The sequence below is a fragment of the Pleurodeles waltl genome, chromosome 1_2 (genome assembly GCF_031143425.1).
Source record: "Pleurodeles waltl isolate 20211129_DDA chromosome 1_2, aPleWal1.hap1.20221129, whole genome shotgun sequence".
In the NCBI taxonomy this organism is placed as follows: domain Eukaryota; kingdom Metazoa; phylum Chordata; class Amphibia; order Caudata; family Salamandridae; genus Pleurodeles; species Pleurodeles waltl.
The window spans coordinates 188,776,512-188,796,843 of NC_090437.1; positions in this window are offsets into that span (position 1 = coordinate 188,776,512).

Genomic DNA, 20,332 nt, shown 5'->3' on the forward strand with positions numbered 1-20,332 from the left:
CAGTTGCACCCGTCGCGTATTTCACTGTCTGCGCAGCAGACAGTGAAATACATTTAAGGGCCCTCTTACGGGGGCCCCTGCAGTGCCCATGCCAGTGGCATGGGCACTGCAGGGGCCCCCAGGGGCCCCGCGACCCCCCCTACCGCCATCCGGTTCCCGGCGGGCGGACCACCGGGAACTGGATGGCGGTAGGGGGGGTCGGAATCCCCTCGGCGGCGCAGCAAGCTGCGCCGCCTTGGAGGATTCCAACGGGCAGCGGAAAACCGGCGGGAGACCGCCGGTTTTCCTGCACTGACCGCGGCCAAAGCGCCGCGGTCAGAATGCCCTGCGGGGCACCGCGGGTCTGTCGTCGGTGCTCCCGCCGACCCTGGCCCCGGCGGTCTAAGACCGCCGGGGTTAGAATCACCCCCTAAGTCTTGATAGCAATTTCACAACACTGTGTATGGAAGTGCTCGAGTTAAAGTATGTTTTGCTCAGGGCGCAAATTACAACTTAAAGTTATAACTGTAGTTTTCAATATGTAAGGTTTGTGTAGATTAAGTTAGTTTTGTATAGAGATAGTAAATTAAGTGTTCCTAGCTATAACTAATGTGAAACCTTTGTTTTTTTTTCATTGAATTTGCATGATTTTTTGGTAATAAAAATGTGTTTCTCATCATAAAATGGGGTTTATTGTGGTATTCATTCTTTAAAATGTTTATGGTACCACAGTACTTTAGTTCATTATGAGCATCAGAGCTGTCTTTGTCATCATTTTGTTTTCAGTAGCACTTCCTCAAAAGTACTGTGGAACCTCCATAAATATTTTAAAGAATATTTAAACCAAATAAATATTTTTTTATTTAAAATATAAATTTACTGTTTCATGGCTAATTATGTTTTTAATAGTATACATGTTAGCATTGTAACTGTAGGTAGTGTTTGTGAACTATATGGGTACTGCAATAGTATTGAGATACTACTGCATTATTTTTGCTTTTGCTTTTGTAAAGCAGCATTTCATTGGCTTAGAGCTCTGTCAATTGGTATCTTAATAGGAGAATGTTGTGCTCTTTGCCTAGGGGAATATATTTTGTTCTAAAGTCACTATTGAACGTTTGCAGAAACGCAGTGGCTGAAGAAGATGATCCTGTGCTGTTGCAAGAGGTGGAAGCTGAGGTGGAGTATAGGAAGAAATTAAAGGAATCCATTTTATGGGATTTTATTAATTGCCACCTGGAGGAAAAAAGGTGAATTTAAAACTTGTTACCCATAACCTCTGCAATAAAGTTATTTTCTGTGGGAACATGAAACAATACTCATTCGGTACCACAGGAATGAGAAAACACCCATTGGCAGTTCATTCCACCAGGTTGGAACGTGTTGAAAAAGGGCATTGGAAGGAGATAGAAGAGACCAAACAAGGACCATCAGCAGAAGCCACGTCTTTGGTTACTGCCACACTTTCAACTTCTTCTTCTTTGTCAGCACCTCCACCACCACCTGATGACTCTGTCCCTATAGTAGCACTTTCAAATTCTTCTGATCGATCAGCACCTCCCCAAGCAACCAGTGCATCCGTCCCTCTATTAGTACGTGTTTCTAGTATTCCATTACATATGTTAAGACAGAATCAGAAATTATAAACCATTATGGCAACACAGCGACATGCTGTCTCCCCTGCCAAACTGTCACTGCTACAGGAATAGGAAATACGGTCGTCCATCATGAGCATGACATGGCTCACCAGTGTCCTCCACATCAGTCTTACTTTTTTTACTTTGTTGTCCTCCTGTTTGTTGAGACTATTGTTTTGGTTGGTCATGTTGACCTTGTACAAAGAATCCGGAAATAATACAAAAAGAAGGAAAAACACTTATTTTCAGAACTAAGCACATATCTAAAAAAACAGAGTTTCTACCAATATGAACTATATTTTTTCAGGTATCAGAAATACTACATTGTAATTAATACAGAGATAGCTGGGTAAGCTAAACATGTGCCTTTTGTCACTTCATTGTAGATGGCAGATTAATAATAGACTATTACAGTAATATCTGATAGCACTTAATAGAATTCACATAAAGTCAGTAAATCATTGATTTCATTTTTGTGTCTTTTCAGACTTAACTACACGGCTGTTACACTGTAGTGTCATTATTTCCGGCATTAATAGTTCAAGATGACCATATGGCAGTGGTCATCATCAACTTTTAAATGTTCAAGGATTCTACTAGATTCTTGACATTTATCAGTATTTATTTTTAAGTATTCCAGTTTGTTATCATGCTCCATAGGTTGTAAAAGTAGATGATGTAAGGTAATTCCTTTGATGTGATGTCCTGCTACAGCAGTAAGAGCAGTAAGTGCACAAAATAAATTAGAGTTAGTAAGAGTATGCACATAAGCAGTGAATACTTTAATAACAAAGGGGGTCATTCCGACCCTGGCGGTCCATGACCGCCAGGGCGGAGGGCAGTGGAGGCACCACCAACAGGCTGGCGGTGCTTCCTGGGCTATTCTGCCGCGGTCAGAAAAGGGGAACCGGCGGTTTCCCGCCGGTTTTCCCCTGGCCCAGGGAATCCTCCATGGCAGCGCTGCTTGCAGCGCCGCCACGGGGATTCCGACCCCCTTCCCGCCAGCCTGTTTCTGGCGGTCTTCACCTCCAGAACTAGGATGGCGGGAACGGGTGTCGTGGGGCCCCTGGGGGCCCCTGCACTGCCCATGCCACTGGCATGGGCAGTGCAGGGGCCCCCTCACAGGGCCCCATACAGATTTTCACTGTCTGCCTAGCAGACAGTGAAAATCGCGACGGGTGCCACTGCACCCGTCGCACACCTGCAACTCCGCCGGCTCCATTCGGAGCCGGCTTCCTCGTTGCAGGGGCTTTCCCGCTGGGCCGGCGGACGGCCTTTTGGCGGTCGCCCGCCGGCCCAGCGGGAAAGTTGGAATGACCGCCGCGGTCTTTCGGCGGTAACCGCATGGCGGGCGGCGAACGCCGCCCGCCGCGGTCAGAATGACCGCCAAAGTGTTTTCTTGTGCCTGCCTGCTTGCCCACTTACATATTATAATATAGGTGTATAAGTAGTACATTCCCATATTCCACTTTCATGTTGAATTCCATAATCTACAGATTCTTTTATGTATTTTTAAATTTCCAGTTGTTCCCTATTTCATTGGCATACTATGTTATCTAAATTATGTATGTCCTTTTCTACTTGGTCCATTGCATTTAGAACCTTATCAATGGCAATCAAAACTTCAGTAACAATAATTTGTTGCCCAAGTGGATCAGCAGTCATATAAGTAGACAAATTATTAGTAGATGGAGTATTGTGTTGAATTTCTGCATTAATATTGCTGTCTTCTTCTATTTACTGATTGAGTATTTGTAAATATGTCTGAGTTTGAGGCAGTGCAATGTCATTTTTGAAACATTAGATGCAGCTTCATAGCACTGAAAAGGACCTATACGTTTTTCTTCTTTGCATCATAGTTTAAATAGTTGAAGAAGTGCTAGTAAGTAAAATTATTTCTTTTCTCCAGTCTTACAACTTAGTTTACAATTACTCAGGAAGTAAGTGTTACACATATTTCTTTTCAAAATACCTTTGTTTGTGGCATCAAAATGTGCAAAGGATTCAATTTCAGGTAGGATTTTCAGAGTTTTTTGAAATGATGATAAAAACACTTCTTAATTGTATTTCTTATTTTGTTTGCTATTTGTTTTTATTGTCATGCGATCACACAAGTGTGTCAAGTGCCTCTTGAATACTTGTTAAACGTCATTGCTGCAGACTATTGTATTTTCTTAGCTTATTTTGGTTTTGGTACTAATATACTACATTAGCAGCCCAAATTATATATCAAGACATTGATCGTCCTCCTTTCAAAATTAAGTTGTTGTCATTCTGTAGTTTCCTCCTGGCCAATCATCTCTTTGCATATTTGGTTGTCTGCCTCTGTGTTCCTTATTCTTGAATTTAAGTGTAGGTGCAAGATGGTTAGGGCTTGATTGTTGGGCGTATTTTCATTTTTTGGGCAAGACAGGATGCAAAGAAAGTAGGTGTTGAAAATGATTTAGGTTGAAAGGAGCTGAAGTAAAATGGATTGGTGAAAACGGTTTGGAATGGAATCAGTTACTCTTTCTACTTTCCTCTATTAGTAATTGGGACCATCCCCACTATGCGGATATCCACTGAGATGGCAATATTATAGGACATTTAACTGGTGTTAGATTGGAAATTGAAATGAAGGAGACATTTTCCATCCTAATATTTCTGAAACATTTTATGTCCTCAAATATTTGTCAGAGACAAAAGTGTAAGTGGTCTGTTATAAACGCTGCTAATTTTAAAAAGACTCAAAGACACTAGCACAAGGAACTCCTCACTGTGTGCACTTAATGAGTTGATCCCATTCCTTAAATATCCCTGAACACTTGTAAATAAACACTACTAAGCCACATATCATGTTGGAGAGTCATTTTTCAGCTATTTTGACCAGTTAACTTTAATGATATGCACATATGTACCACATCTGTTACGCCCCATCTCGCATGTACTGTTGAATCTGGTTCAGATATATGTACATTTATACACATGGACCTACTCCTAATCCCATGTATTGCACTTTCCTGCACATAGGTTGACAACATGCCACATATCACACAGTGCAGTACAGCTTCACAATTTAAAGATTCAGCATAGTTGTGACTAACAAGCACCCCGCAGACTAATGAAGTTAGGGACATGTCAGTCTTTGTCTATACAAACAGGCAAATAGATTGGTTCAATTAGTCATCAGCTAAAGCCTTATCTCATTCACATACCACTCTAATGGCCATATCCCATGATACAGACAGCGGTCAGTACAACTGTCCTCAGTCATTGAACCTTCCACTTACCATTGTCAGGTCTCTGTAGACATGCTACTCTCCTATGTCAGTCTTTACACGCATGCACAGTGGCCTGCAATGAGGTAACACATTGACAGCTCCATACAAGTTAAATAGCATCTACATCTAACTAATGTGGAGGTACAGGTTATGGTTTGCACAGGATGACATGCGTCAAGTTCACAAGATCACACATTCAAAACCCTTGGACCTAGATAACATGGTACACAGGACGAATGTCTAGAACAGTACAGTACCACCCCACTGTCCTGACAGTCTGGGCATGGAACTCATACACCACAAATATGATGACATACATCACAATGATCTATCCATGTTCACCTCACATGTCAGACCTGCAAATCCCACCTGTCTGTGACACAAATCAGAATTGACCAAGAAATCTGCAAAGTACAAATGTGACACAAAAGGTATAGTCAGGTAATGGTAAGGGAGACCTATTAAGACATGCCCCAAATACAATAGTAACACCGGTTGTGCAATGTGACAAACATTAACAAAGGACATCTTCATGATAATCATAACTTCAAGTACAATTGTGCATGCACACCTGAGCTGTGCACTGCTAAGCAACTAATGAGCTGTCTGATGGTCATAAAAAAGACCCTTCTCAAACATCTCTAAGCCCCCCAATAACCCACGGAGTCAAGTAAGTAACAGAACAACACATACCTACAGTCATTTGAAGTACTGATTTATGAGATCTACCAGCAGTCTCCACCTTCATCCTCATTACTGTCATCCTCACTTGGCAATTCTGCATTCTCACCAGCTGGAACTGCTGGCTCCCTCTCATCTAGTATATATGGGATCTGATGTCTCAGGGCGAGGTTGTGGAGCATGCATCAGTCAACAATGATTTGACACATTTTGGCAGGTGAGTAGAGGAGGGCTCCAGCAGACTTATCAATGCAACGAAATCTAGCCTTGAGGGGCCCAAAACTCTGCACCACAACACACCTTATCCTTCGGTGGCCCTCATTGAAGCGAACTTCCCCTGACGTGGTTGGGTACCTCACTGGTGTCAACAACCAGGGAAGGTTTGGGTATCCAGAATCCCTTGTAAGGAATCGCTACATGTGTGCAAACATAAATCTTTCTCATCCTTACATTTGGCAGCAGACATAAGATACTGACACACATCACATATATCATGTAATGAAATGTAGAGGTCTACTAAACAGACTACTTGCACATTTATGGAGTGGAAGTTCTTTCTGCTCCAATGCACCTGTTCATTGCCATTTGGGGGAACCAATGCTACATGGCTACCATCTATAGCTCCCACCACATGTGGGATGAGTGCCAAAGCATAAAAATGTGTCTTCACATGGGCCAAATTCTCACGTTGTGGAAATCTGATGTAGCTGTCCAGGAGTTTTAACAATGCAGAGAGTACATCCTTCAAGACCAGACTGAACATAGGCTGGGACATGCCTGCAGTTAGGGCCACGGTATTCTGAAAGGACCTCGTGGTTGGAAATGCAGCACTGACGTGACTTGTTCATTTGGTGGTATGCTATTTGGATGACGAATGGCAGGCATCAGATTTGGCTCCAGATCCACGATTGTCTGCCTATCCAGGGGGTAGATCTGGATGAACTGTCAATCCTCCATGGTCTGTAAGTCTGCTAGTGGATGATACACTGGAGGTTGTCTGACCCTCCTCATTTCAGGGTAACTAGATGAAGGAATACAAAAAGGTATGTCGATCAGTCATTGTGTCCCTTGTAAGTGTGAATCCACATATGTCACACATGATGCGTGGAAATGCCATATGAAATAGTTGAACATGGCACACAGGACGTACATAGGGAAATAATGGCTTATTGCTGCCATGTCATCCCCTAACCCACTGATACCATCTGTCCAATTGCCATGAGGGTGCAGACCACCATGCCACTAATGATACATAGCTTACTTATCATGTATCTTACAACATGTATATTAAATCGGAATTGAAATACATGGATGCGCAAAGCCAGCACTGAAAACTATGGTGTAGATATGTTTCTGACCTCGAGACAAATCTTTCTTTGAACTTTTCCGACCATCTAAGGACCTTAAAATGGTACCTGCCTGACCTACTATACTAGACATTAGGAAGTTACCTACGTCCGCCGGCAGAAGTCATGATAGAGGTAGGAGAATACTACTGTGGTGGATATTGCCAATAGAACACATTGCTGTCTTTGACGGTCTGGGGCCAGTGGCGATGTCTGCTGGCGGTGACAGTGTCTTACGTAACAGATGTGACCGCCATTTCATATTTCATCCCTCACTTGACTCCTGATACTGCTGCCAGCAAGGTCTCCACAACTTGAGCTCTTGTGTACTGCCTCTGAGAGCAATCATGCCACATTCTACAGGTGATAGGGCTCCTGCCTTCTCACCAGAGGAGCTTGAGAAGCTGGTGGAGGAGGTCCTACCCCTGTATGAGTTGCTCTATGATGCACCAGAGGAGCAGGTAAGTGCACCATGTTATCAAACATTTCCTTAGCCCAACTATACTTTGTGAAACTAAGCAAAGGCTGATGAGCAACATTTCTGACTGTGTGCTTAAAGTCTGTGGGGTGCCAAAGTTGTGATACAATGGGATGAGTTCCTGGTCATGTACTTACATTTGGTGACAGATTGTGAGTCCTGAGACATAGTGGAGAGTAGTTGATTTATGTTCCCTTGCTCACCCTCTGACTGTTGCACAAGGTTAGTGGAGTTGGTATACCAGACTCCTCCTCAAATAGCATGTTTGCAAATGTGTTTGCTGTCTGTCATATGTGATTACATGACAGCTGGTGCTGGAGATGAATTTTGTCTGCCTGTTTCCACCTCACATCTGGCCTGACTGCATATGTTCATCTATCAGTGGAGGGGATGTTAAAGACAGTCTGTGTTTGGCTTTTTGTACTAACTAGTTATCACCCTGCCTGTTGTAGTATGGTACATGTGGACATGACATACTTTTTTTATCTATGTCATCCTTACAGGTTAACACCCATCAGAAGAAGGGGATTAGGCGTGCCATCGCCAAGAAAGTGCGGCCCCTGGGGGTCCACAGCCAGTGGAGCGCTCACTGTCAGAAGAGGTGAGAGGACCTGAGATGCTGGGCCTGGAAGACCACAGAGGCCAAGTTGGGGATATCCTCCCAACGAGGACAGGGTGCCAGTCAGACCATGACGCCCCTAATGGACCACATTTTAGATGTGGCCTACCATGAGTTGGATGGGCGTTTGAAGGCAGCACTGCAGCCACAACGGGGTAAGCACAGACATAACTCATGTTTGTCCCTTTACCAGGTGATTGAGTGAGGAAACAGAATGTTGACTCTGACAATGTGGTAGGTGCAAAGTGTCACAGATCTCCTGTGTTCACATTGATGTACTGTAGCCATCTACATCTGTAGCCGTCTACATCTGTTCCCTCAGTACAATATCATACAATGGTGCACATATAACATATAACATATAACTGTATAATTGTGTACCACTATACTGCATTTTCTACTTTGGTGATTGTAGATACCCATCAACAGGTAAACCCTCCCAATGTAATGGTGGTAAGTGTGTAGGTCCTTGATATCTGTCTTCTGTAATGTCTCAAGATTCCTGGTTACGTGCAGCATAGAGTCCGAAATATTCTATTAATTATTCTATTAATCACTCGTTTTCTAATGTTTTCTGAAAAGTGACAGCTGCATGTGAGGCTGTGATGTTCATCTGACATGTCACATGACCTACAAGGTATACACCTTCACACCTGTTACAAGGTAATCCCCCTTGGTAAGTGAGGGATGTACATAGACATTTGTGATGCCTTATCATAGTTGAGAACATGCATGTTGTATACCATTGAGGGCTTCCAACATTTTTAAGGGCATATATATATTGATATCAGAAGCTTGGAATGGTACAAACTTGCTAATGTTCTGTTAGTGGAAAGTGGCCACACAGCATTGTCCTTGGGCATACTGGTGTAGGAGTAACAAATAGGCAATGGTAGCATATTCACAGTTACATTCTTGAGAGATATGTACCAACATCATATGTCATTTGGGAGGTTCAGGGAAGATTCAACATTGCATATAGTTATGTATGCTTTCTGTTGCTATGAAGGATGTGGCAAATGAGTCCTGGCTGTTTGGGAGCCTAATGTTGGCATTGATACCTTTGTGGTGAATGCGTAGTTCACATACACATGTGAGTAGTAATATAAGTGTCTGTGCTTGTGGCTTGCATCATGGTAGGTGTAACTGCCATGTTAGCAACACTTGAGCTTTGGTCCAAAGAATCATCCACAGACAGATGTGAGGCTTGGTATGTCTGATGTGTGTGAATTCATATACCCGCCAACTCAGTCATAGGACCAATGATAGACTAATAGCATTATTAGGTAGGTCTGATTGTCATCTTGCTGCACAGTTTAGTTGTTCATATTTCTGGTACACTCTTTTTGATATCTTGTGGTTGTGTGTGGGACACAGGTCAGAGCTAACTTGGCCCTTACTTGACTGATGTTTGTTGTCTGAAGACCAATGAACTAGATGACTTGGTCCACACTGTATTTTCAATGCTTGATGCATCACTATTGGTGCATGTGTATCTGCCATGTGTTCTGCCTCCTTTACCTTAACTTGCAATATATGTAAATTTGGGTTCTTACAGGTTTGCAAATGTTCAATGTGTATGGTTTTAAGTATGTGAAATTAAGAAGGTTTGGCTTGACTACACTAGGCTTGCTTGCCTTTGTTTTACAACAGGTGTCAGAGCCTTGTACATAACATTAGATTAAAACTATTTGTATGTGTTGAGTATGTGGTTTGATCAGTGCAAAGCAATTTCACATTCCTAAACTATTGCTTCATTGGTGCATGACCATGTTGTTGTGGCTAGGGAACCTGTATCAGGTGGCAAAGTCACCTTGTAATGGTATGGTCAGTGTGATTGGTCTACTTCATTCATGGCATTGTAGGTGTCAGTTAGGTAGCTTAGCTGGTGTTTAAATATGTTCATATTGAGGGACATACATCATATTTTGTTGTGACATGATGTTAGCCCTTTACTGGCGCTACCTGGGGGAGTTGATGAATAGGATGTAATGTGACTTATGTGTGCAGTATGATGGAAGTGTTATCTTGTGAAGGTGAGGACCATACCTGACTTTCTGTTTTTCAGCATCAGTACCTGCAGGTGAAGGAGATGGGGCACAGCTGAGTGGGGAAGCTTCTGACCACGGGACCGGCAGTCACGAGAACCCCAACAGTGGGGGACCCAGTGGCCTGGAGGGTGAGGAGGGTGCCTCGTGGGAGACTGGATCCAGTACACCTTCTTCAGAATTCTCCAGTGGCCACTCCCTAGTTGTGGCAGTCCCATAGTGGACCACCCCAGTACCATCTCAGTCCGCCACCCCCATTCTATCACTGCCCTCCCTGCAGCTCCCCACCCACTTGGCTGTGCTGCCCATCGAAGAGGGTGGGCATCTCCTTCACCACAGGCACCTCTGCCCCTGACCCGGTTAACCCTGCTGCTCTCAGTGAGTAGGCTATTGACCTCCTGAGGTTGATCTCTGTGGGTTAGTTGACCATTGTGAACGCCATCCAGGTACTGGCAACTCAAATCCAACAAAGCAATGCGTTCCTGGAGGGCGTTCATGGTGCACTGGCTGGCCTACAGAGATCATTTCAGTCTCTGGCCTCCACACGGATGGCAGCCAGCCACCCTTTGTCTACCGTGCCCCCTCAACCTTCCTCTTCCCAGTCCGAATCCCTCCTTTCCCGACACAGCCAAAGCATAAAAGCAGTCAGGCATCCACCTCAACATCAAGGGTAGCGCAGACAAACATAAGCACCACGAGACACACCACTGGCATGCACACAGACATCCACCTGCAGACACCACAACAGTCACGACCTGCCCTGACACTATCACCAACCCCAGCATCACAGACACAACACCTGACGCACCTACAGACACCACACCAACATTCAGTGATCAAGCCACCACACCTATCCTACCCACAGACATCACCTGAGGAGACTTCAGACATCCACCCCAGTCACCACACCTGCTAACACCACAACCACTGACATGCCTACATGCAGCACATCTACCATACCTGCAGTCACCACCCCAACAGAGAGCCACCCACCCAGTACAGCATCCCCTGCACCTCCACTCCCCTTAGCCTGACACATAAACACCCACACTTACCCACCCAACAAACACCCACCACCCACAAATACCCCCCCACAAACACACACCCATAACATCCACACCAACACATCATAAAACCATTCCCTTACCCTCCACACCTAAACCCCCTTCAGATGACTATCCCTGTGTTTCCAAACAAACTTTCCTTTCCAAGTTTAACCTGTTCCCTACTCCTCCACCCCCTTGTGACACCCCTAAAAGGTCTGTTTCCCTCCCCAAGTCCATCCCTTCTACCCCAAGGCCTTTCCTACCCCCCCGCCAGCACCCATGCCTCTCCTTCTGGCAAAAAGAAGTCCACCCCTCCCAAAAAGATCTGCCCCCTCCCAAGCCAAAGCCTAAACCCCCCTCCCAAGCCTAACCCAAACTCCAGCCCTCCACCACACCCAAGGATCTCTGAGGTGCCTGCCTGCCCACTTGATGCCCCTATCTGTGGTGGTTACATGGCAGTCAGGAGTCAAGTAGGGGCACCATTTGGTGCCTTTGGTGCTGTTTGTGAGCACAATGGACTGTCCCATGGCATTAGACAATCTTATTCAGCTCCATAATGTACTAACAATTAAATCAACCAGTCGTTGGTATTTCTGGTTACATCTTTGTCCTGCATTTCCTTTCCTAGGTTATAGTAGTTCCTGACTGACATTGGTTGTATCAAAAAAGAGAAAACGACAGGTAGGGACAAATTTAATCCTGAATTAAATCAACAGTCATTAATTCTGTTAATCCTGAGTTTAAATTCTTTCTCTTATTTATTTCAAAAAATTATGTAGTAAAAAAGGAACTGTGGTTGTGTAATCCAAAACCTAATACACATTACATCAATTACTAAGCTATTATTTACAATACTCTCAAGTAAAACACAATAAAACACACAGTGAAAAAAACCTACACAAAGTCATACCCTACACATTTAAATAGTGGTCACTATTATACAACTCCCAATGTCCTAACTTCAACTACCTTGTGGCGACTGCCACTATCTATGTATGTATATATATTCCTATTTGCGAGTCGGATTCCCATTTTGCGAGTCAGTACTGACTCGCAAAATGGGAATGTGCATCGCGATTCGCGTTTTGCATTGCGCAAACTGCAAATTTCGCAGTTTGCGCCATGCAAAACGCGTTGTACATCTGGCCCTCCACTTCTAAGTATAGGCAAACAATATTTTTGTGCTCTTTATTTTTGACACAATATTGCTGTATCACAATAATTAGGGTTTCACTATGTTGTCAGTGAACCGAGGATGACAGAAAGGACAGGCCAGGAAAGGAAAACAAAAAGGTGACTGAAACATAAAATAAACACAAAAATAAACGTAGGGGAAGTAAGAAAATAACAAAATAAGTACAACAAAAGTTGGAATTGGGAAGAGAAAAGAGCAGATTTGGCTGGATGAAGGAAAAAGGCAGCAAGCAAGTAGAAAGGATCAGAAGCAGGCAAAAGAAAATGGCCACGCCCTTGCGCACCGAATGGTGCAGCTCGTGCTGATTTTTCAGTGCTAAGTACACAACTGTCTGACAGAAGAGTACGAACGGTGGAACAAACATTTTTCTGCCCGTTGGCAGAGTTATGTGGAATCTTTCCGAGTTTTTTTGTAACTCTGCAGAATTCTACAGATAAAACTCCATGAGTTCCACCCAGGCCTAATAAAAAGACCAGCGTTAGGCAAGAGAATTGGGGTCTTGTTTTGTTCTACACAGCTACTGTGGTACCAACACTTACATTGGTGGGGGAGAGAACCCCCTAATGGATGTGGAGGAAGAATAGTCCATGGAACCCCTTACATTAGCCACAATATTCCCCTCCATCTCATAGCCTCATCTTAATCCATAAGCACAATGTTCAGACCAACCGTGGTGGTGCCTGGGTTGTAGTACAAATATAGTGGCTGCTTTAGTGGTCTGTTATTTGGATGGAAATATGATTGTACAAGGAAATAGCTGGAAAATGACAAGTTCAACCCTTTGTTGGAGAGTTTGGGGCATTTTTCTTCCTAAAATGTTGCAACTGGAATTTTTAAATTAAAAGAATTCCACCAAATGTGGTAATTACACCATTTTCAAACAATCTACAGCAAATATGCAGGTTTGGCACACAGTTTTGAATGGGCATTTTATGCAATAACCCCAAGAAAAAAAGGCTGCTTACCAAGCCTGAAAACCTGGGTATGGAGAATTCCCTTTTTTTAGTGCAAACATCCCTAATTAGGTGTGCATCTGTTCCTGTTGTCACCATTTCCTGTATGTCTTGATGAATCTGTTCTATTTGTACTTTCTTTGGTCAGTTTTAGAGGTCCTGATCCCAAATCATCCTTCAAACTAAGGACCTAGGTCCTCATTACAAGTTTGGCGGTCCGAGGACCACCATGTTGGCGGTCCAACCGCCAACAGGCTGGAGGAGAGAACTGCCAAATTATGACATTAGCGGTGATGCATACAGAATCCCTCCAAAACACAGCTGGCACTGTCAGTGTGGTCAGACATCTGCTGTAGATTGGAGCCACCATCACCAGCTGGACTCATAACCGCCTCCGTCTGACCACCATGAAACACCAGGCGGAAACGAACAGAATAAAGGGAGACATTGACCTCTAGGAAGCCATAGTCATCTGGAGCTGCCATGGAACCACAACTAAACGTCATCCCGCTGCTACTGCTGGCGGAAAGACAACAGAATCACCCCCGATGAGGACGACAACAACTGTACATAGACACACTCACCTGTTACATTTGTAGAATGTATAAATTTGAACTGTTACATAACATGCCATAAGGAGGGGGGTGCTAGGGGTATACTTACACGTAACAGTACAGTGACACACACACTAACAACAAATACACCCATGCATACATACATACACAGCATGCACATTGCAGCCAGCACACACACACACACCACACGTCAATAAGACACACTTATGCACAGCAGCACAGCGCCAGCCTCACCAATTCACATACAACAAACAAACTCGTAACAACAACACCATAGGCACACAAATATGAATACATGTCAAACACTTACAACCAACACTGGCCAGGAACTCCACACACATACAGCACAAAAAACAACCATCTACGAGGAAACACACACATTTACACCATCATGCAACATAGCAATCGGCATACAAATAACACACACAAACAGTACACCGACCCTATTATGCCAGGCACAATACACGCAGACTCAAACAGGCCAAAAACCCAAAACCACACAGCAGTACAACAGACACATATCAGCCCTAACACAACACACCACCATGACAACAACAATTTAGATACAAACACATACCTATCACATGAAACACACCCTATCCCTAGAAGAAGGCGAGGGACAACTGTTAGACACACACTAACCTGTAGGGATATCCCCAGACCCAGACAACTATTCCAACTGATTTGGTTCGAGGTGCTCACCTAATAGCCACACCCGGTGCCTCTGGAGTTGCCCCATCACATAAGGGATGCTGCTATTCCGCAGGATGTAAGCGTCATGCACCGAGCCAGGGAATTTGGCATTCACATGGGAGATGTACTGGTCTGCCAAACACACCATCTGCACATTCATCGAATGATAACTCTTCCGGTTTCTGTACACCTGTTCACTCCTGCAGGGGGGACCAAGGGCACATGTGTCCCATCAATGGCACCTCTGATGTTGGGGATATGTCCCAGGGCATAGAAGTCACCTTTCACTGTGGGCAAATTCTCCACCTGAGGGAAAACGATGTAGCTCTGCATGTGTTACCCCAACCTGTCATGGCTACTGACCCCAGTGAGGAATCCCAGGAGAAGGGAAGAGGAACGCTACAATGAGGCCCATGGGTGAACTAGGAGGATTATAGAGCGGGCCTTCGGCCTCCTGAAGGCCAGGTTCAGGTGCCTCCATATGACAGGTGGTTCCCTATTCTACTCACCAAAGAAGGTGTGCCAGATCATCATGGCCTGTTGTATGCTTCACAACTTAGCTTTGCAGCGACAGGTGCCTTTTCTGCAGGAGGATGGTCCAGATGGAGGTGTTGTGGCAGCTGTGGGGCCTGTGGACAGTGAAGACGAGGAAGCAGAAGAGGACATCGACAACAGGAACTCGGTTATCCTGTAATACTTCCAGTGAGACACAGGTAAGAAGACAAACCTGCCTACTACATGTAATGTAACACTACTACCTCTCTACTGTCTGTCCTTTTCACCCAGTGTATGGTCACTGAGTTTTCACTTTCCCTTACGATTTCACAGATGTGGGTCCCACGGTGTGACATCTGCTTTGTTTCCTCATGGACTAGAGCTGTGTGATATAGGTATGTTGACATTACAATTGTAAGAGCATTTTGTCACTGTAATTGCGAATACACTATTTCGAAATCACAGACAGACTCCAGATTGTTTTGTGCTTTAAGGGTGTTTATTTAAGTGCTCAATATTGGAGGGTGCTGTAAAATGGGGAGGGGTGATGGTGGAAGAATGTCCATGGCAGAGTCCAGTCTATCAGTCTCACTGGTGCATTGTCCAAAGGGGCATAGGAAGTGGAGCTGGGGCAGGTTGAGGATGGGCAAGGTGACAAGGTGGGACAAAAGGATTGTCGAAGCCAAGTCAGAGTATTTCAGATCCAGACAATTCAGGAAACAAACCGAGACCAGCCGCTCTTCTTTAGATTACTTTTAATAAGAACTAATAAGACACAATAAGAAATACGTGTACACGGAGACTTGAGCGGGCAAAATCCAGCTCGATCAGTCTACCCAAAGAAGTAATGCATGATCTTTTATAGCATTAAACCGCAGACATATTAATACATTTTCATTGGTTCTTGATAATGTCGTATGATTAAATGTTTCTATATAGCACACGTGATGCTCCATATAAGGGTTAGAATCATGGACAGGAAGCTTTCACAATGTCCTCTGAATCAAATGTCTTATGATACATCTATATGTGGAGAAAGAGGAACCATAAGTGCATACGTTAGTACTTTTAGGAGCGAGGATTTCGCAAGCTAGCATGCGGTGGTGTCTTGTGATGGCCGTCAGTTTAGCAAGCCTTGCAACATAATGCGTTTCAAGCACAATAGACATTTCTTCAAGGCCTAGTTAATTCAACATTGTAATGTGTTCAACAGAAACAGGCCTGTATTTTCATTGTGTATCACAGGGTCTACTAGGTCCAAATGGATCCAGGAGAACGTGATTCCACATTCCGCCCTCTGATACCCAATGAAAACACTCATTGACAGTTTAATCATCCTGATGGACAGGTGTCATTTCAATAGCATTATTTTCCCTGGCCTCATCCTCACGCCTTCTTTTATGATGGTGCTCAGTGTCCTTATGACACATTTTCTTCATCAACATGTTCAAACAGGAAGGACACACCCTTATCAACACACATTATGTTATAAATCCTACTATTCCCACCACTAGTACTTCTATCAGCCAGGATCCCCGACCACAGAACCATGCTGCGATGTCCTTTAGTATTCCTCCTATTTCCGTCACATCCGCCACTTTCCTTGCTCCTTCTTCTACCACCTCTATTTTCCCTATTGCCATCCTCACATTCCCACTGTTGTCTGGTATTAAAACACAGCATTCCTGATGGATCACGTTACATACACCACCGGCTCTTGCTAAAATGATGTCTAATGCAAGGCTGTTCTGTATTACAACAGCTCTTAAGTCTAAGTTCTTCAGTAATGTTACCTAAGGCTGCTGCAGTAGAACTTGCTAATGTTTCTACCAATACTGCCAATCTGTGTATTTGATATTCTGAATGCGCTATTCCTAATGGCATCAGAAATATTCCTTCCACTGCTATGAACCTATCCAACCAAGTAGGTGCCCTTCTTCTTCGTACCCTACCGGGTGCCTTTTGTGTTGCATTGGTCAAATTTGTTATATGCAACATTCGGGGTAGTACGAACGCCAGGTAGCAGCAGCTACCAGACATGGGGGAAGACCTGCTGCTACTGGGTCCAGGGTAGCCGAATAGTAAGCCACTGGGCGGTAGAAGGTGCCGTGTTTTTGTGCCAAATCCCCTAAGGAGCAACCACCTTTTTCATGGCAAAATAAATGGAAATCTTTGGTGTAATCTGGGAGGCCTAATGCTGGTGCCGCACACAATGCGAACTTTAATTTCTGAAAAGCCTCTTCACAGTTTTCTGACCATGGTACTTTGTCTGGCACATCCTTGTGTGTTAAATTCAAAAGTGATCGTGCAATCAGGGAGAAATTCGGTATCCAATGCCTGCAGTAACCTGCCATCCCAAGGAAAGCCCTCACCTCCTTCTGTGTTTGTGGCCTGGGTGCTGAGTTATTGTTGCTATCCTATCTGGTAGCAATCTCCTGGACCCTGGTGACAGTTCGTGCCCTAGGTACTTCACCTTTGATTGGCAGAACTGCAACTTCTTTGGGGAGACCTTATGTCCTTTTATGGCAAGGTGACAGAGTAGGGCCACGGTGTCCTGGACACACGCTTCCCGTGATGGTGAGGCTAGCAACAAATCACCAATGAATTGTATCAAAGTTGATCCTCCTGCAAAGTGCAATGATGCCAAGTCTGCTCTTAAAGCGTCTGAGAATAATGTTGGACTGTCCACAAACCCCTGAGGGAGACAAGTATATGTTAGCTTTCTATTTTTGTACGGAAAACAGAATAGACCCGGAGACTCCCTATGAAGAGGCACTGAGAAAAAAGCGTTACTGAGATCTAGAACTGTGAAGTGCGAAGCTGTACTGGGAATGTTTGATATGACGGTGGCTGGGTTGGAAACCACAGGGAATGATGGTATAACTGCCTTGTTCAGTTCCCTAAGATCTTGAGTAAATCGGTATACCGGGGACCCATCTGGTCCTTTCGCTGCCTTTTTCACGGGGAGAATAGGAGTGTTGCATGGGCTGTGTCGTACCTCCCGCAGTATTCCCTTCTTTAAAAGCTCTTCTATTACTGGAGCTATCCCCTCCTCTCCCTCTTTGGCTATTTTGTATTGTGGCACCTGTGGTAGACGGGCTCCAGGGCGCAGTGTCACTCGCACTGGGGGGCAATCTAATATTCTTCCCACATCATTTGGCCCCTTTGCCCACACTTCACTAGGGACCGAGTCTTGTAATTCTTGTGGGAGACTTTGCTCTTGTCCCTTACCTCTGGAGTCACATCCCATGAAAGCCTGTAATGCTATCCCATTCTCCTTGCTTTCCAGGAAGATCCCTTCAGGTGAGCAGCTGATGGTGCACTGTAACTTACATAGGAGATCCCTTCCTAGCAAATTTATTGGACAGTGTCTCCCAAAAATAAATTGATGATTTACAGTAATTGGGCCTACTTTGAATTTTAATGGTTGTGTTAAGTATTCACTCATAGGTTGTCCTGTCAAACCTACGGCTGTTATTTGAGTTGCTGATAATGGTGCGTTGGGTACATCAGAGGCCTTTAGCATTGACATAGTGGCCCCAGTGTCAACTAAAAAAGGCAGCAATCTGCCTTCCAGTGTCCCTGTTGGTACAGTGGAAACAGGTGGTACCTGGCGGGGGCGTGAAAGGTACCCGTTCACCCTGTCCTCTGCCCCTGCCCCTTCCCCTACCCCTGCTTTGATTATTATTGTAAAATCGTTCTTGTGCCACCATTAATTTTACCTTATCCTTTTTCAATTTCTCATCATCTTCCCTTTGGATATTTGTTTGAAAGTCTGCGCAATACCTGGCTGCTGCTAACACTTTGTCAATGGGTTCTTGTTGCCAACACACAAAAGATGTTTGTAAATGAGTTTGTATAGGCTGCTGTAATCCATATACAAAGTTGGTCACAAACGCAGGCATCGCCTCACCCAGTGGGTTCCTCATTCCACTACTCTGCTGGTCGACCTGTAGAAGGCGGTCATAGTAACTTGTCACACTTTCATTCTTCTCCTGTTTTGTATGTATTATTTTAGACCAATCAACCTTTTCCTCTGGTACTTTTTCTCGTATGTATTTCATCACCTTGTCTCTTGCTGTCTCTACCTCTTGTCCCGGTGCCCCCCCTTTTCCCCTCACTGGTTCCTCTGCCGGCCATCCTAGCACCTTCTTACAATCCTCCCATAAATCTCGTGGTATTATTATACTGAATAACATGTTCAAATCCTTCCACAACATTTCTCCCATTGCCACTATTCTATTCAATTCTGTGTACCATTTGTGTGGCTCATCGCGTAATTTTCGGAAGTCTTTGGTGAAGGAAAACAGGTCAGCTCTATGCCAAGGTACATAGACATATGTTGCGGTATGGCCATCCTCCCCTAAGGAGGATAAAGGTACCTCTCTCAGAGGCATCATCTTTGTCTGTACCTGTTCTGTCCCTTTCTTATTTTTCTCTAGGCTCTGCAGAACCTGAGCTGCTTTGAACCCTTCTTTCAATTCTTTCCATTTCTGTAATTTTAATATAGCGTATTCCAGTTTTTCAGACAATTTTTCGTTACTCCAGGATGGCACGTCTGCATCTGTGAAACTCATTTGAGAAGTGTCCCAACTGTATTCTGTTGGCAGGGGATTTGTGCTGTTAGTGTAGTGAGCATATATCTGGTGTATCTCAGGGCCTAGGGCCATCAGTTCTGATCGCTCCATGGCTAGAAGTTCTTCTCTGTATTCCCCATTGTTATCTCTTTCTACTTCCGCAAATGTCTGTCTTTTATCAATGAGATCTGTGAGTATGGCACGACAATTTTTTCTGTCTGATTTCAGGAACTTAGGGGGTTATTCTAACTTTGGAGGAGTGTTAATCCGTCCCAAAAGTGACGGTAAAGTGACGGATATACCACCAGCCGTATTACGAGTTCCATAGGATATAATGGACTCGTAATACGGCTGGTGGTAAATCCGTCACTTTTCCGTCACTTTTGGGACGGATTAACACCTCCTCCAAAGTTAGAATAACCCCCTTAGTCTTTCTTAGTGTGCTGGGAGAAGCACTCGGTGTACCGTATGGTGAATTTCCTTTCATTTGTGTTGCTGTGAGGCTGTTCCTCCTTTCAAATAGACTTCCGTCTAAAAACCTTGTCAAAATATCAATGTTATGCTTCGTGTTGTGTGTGAAAATACATATCTTCCATATCAGCTCATGCAATCCCTTTATCCCTTCACTACTGTCCCTGGACGCGTCTTGGAACTGCTGTTTCCAATGTGTATTCAACAATTTTGGTCCATTTCCTTTCTTTATAGCCTGCGCCAACAAACTGTCACTTTCCTTGTCCCTTTTCTGAGCAA